The sequence below is a fragment of the Triticum aestivum genome, chromosome 1B (assembly GCF_018294505.1).
Source record: "Triticum aestivum cultivar Chinese Spring chromosome 1B, IWGSC CS RefSeq v2.1, whole genome shotgun sequence".
In the NCBI taxonomy this organism is placed as follows: Eukaryota; Viridiplantae; Streptophyta; class Magnoliopsida; order Poales; family Poaceae; genus Triticum; species Triticum aestivum.
Genome location: NC_057795.1, coordinates 47,229,922 through 47,231,166, shown reverse-complemented (window position 1 = coordinate 47,231,166; position 1,245 = coordinate 47,229,922). Strand labels below are relative to the sequence as shown.

Here is a 1,245-nt window from a genome sequence, read left to right as displayed (position 1 = left end):
GCCGAGTTTAACGCGGTTTCCACCCCTCCCTCTCAACCGCACCAGTGCACGCTTGCCGCGCCACAACGCCGCCGCTAGACTCGTGAATCATGACCACCCAGCTATAACTTACCGCACTCGTGCAAAATAATAAAACACGGTAAATATATTACTTACACGTGCGTTTTGTTTTGCAATCGGCGCAAAAAAAAATTAAAAACGGAATGCAACACGAGGACTTCCCAGGAGGTCACCCATCCTAGTACTACTCTCGCCCAAGCACGCTTAACTTTGGAGTTCTGATGGGATCCGGTGGTTTAGTGCTGGTATGATCGCATCCAACATGTTACCCCCGTCTACGTCCCTTATCCTTGCCCCTCCCAGCTACAATACAAAGACAATTGTACATTGCTTTGGCCGCTCCCTCTCAACTACGGAGAGGAGTTTAACGCGGTTTCCACCCCTCCCTCTCAACCGCACCAGTGCACGCTTGCCGCGCCACAACGCCGCCGCTAGACTCGTGAATCGTGAGCACCCAGCTATAACTTACCGCACTCGTGCAAAATAATAAAACACGGTAAATATGTTACTTACACGTGCGTTTTGTTTTGCAAGCGGCGCAAAAAAAATTAAAAAGGGAATGCAACACGATGACTTCCCAGGAGGTCACCCATCCTAGTACTACTCTCGCCCAAGCACGCTTAACTTTGGAGTTCTGATGGGATCCGGTGCTTTAGTGCTGGTATGATCGCATCCGACATGTTACCCCGGTCTTCGTCCCTTATCCTTGCCCCTCCCAGCTCCACTACAAAGATGATTGTACATTGCTTTGGCCGCTCCCTCTCAACTACGGAGACGAGTTTAACGCGGTTTCCATGCCTCCCTCTCAACCACACCATTGTACGCTTGCCGTGCCACAACGCCGCCGCTAGACTCGTGAATCGTGAGCACCCAGCTATAACTTACCGCACTCATGCAAAATAATAAAACACGGTAAATATATTACTTACACGTGCGTTTTGTTTTGCAAGCGGCGCAAAAAAAATTAAAAAGGGAATGCAACACGAGGACTTCCCAGGAGGACACCCATCCTAGTACTACTCTCGCCCAAGCACGCTTAACTTCGGAGTTCTGATGGGATCCAGTGCTTTAGTGCTGGTATGATCGCATCCGACATGTTACCCCCGTCTTCGTCCCTTATCCTTGGCCCTCCTAGCTCCACTACAAAGACGATTGTACATTGCTTTGGCCGCTCCCTCTCAACTA

The 1,245-nt window shown here is 50.0% G+C and overlaps 3 non-coding genes across 3 annotated transcripts; all 3 read right to left on the bottom strand.

Moving 5' to 3' along the window:
* Positions 1 to 200: 200 nt before the first annotated feature.
* LOC123152927 (5S ribosomal RNA) lies at positions 201 to 319 on the bottom strand. Its single transcript, XR_006476343.1, has one exon. It is a non-coding gene; the product is annotated as a 5S ribosomal RNA (ribosomal RNA).
* Positions 320 to 616: 297 nt separating this feature from the next.
* Positions 617 to 735, bottom strand: LOC123153785 (5S ribosomal RNA). The gene has a single exon (XR_006476572.1). It is a non-coding gene; the product is annotated as a 5S ribosomal RNA (ribosomal RNA).
* Positions 736 to 1,032: 297 nt separating this feature from the next.
* Positions 1,033 to 1,151, bottom strand: LOC123152543 (5S ribosomal RNA). The gene has a single exon (XR_006476229.1). It is a non-coding gene; the product is annotated as a 5S ribosomal RNA (ribosomal RNA).
* Between the last annotated feature and the right edge of the window lie 94 nt (positions 1,152 to 1,245).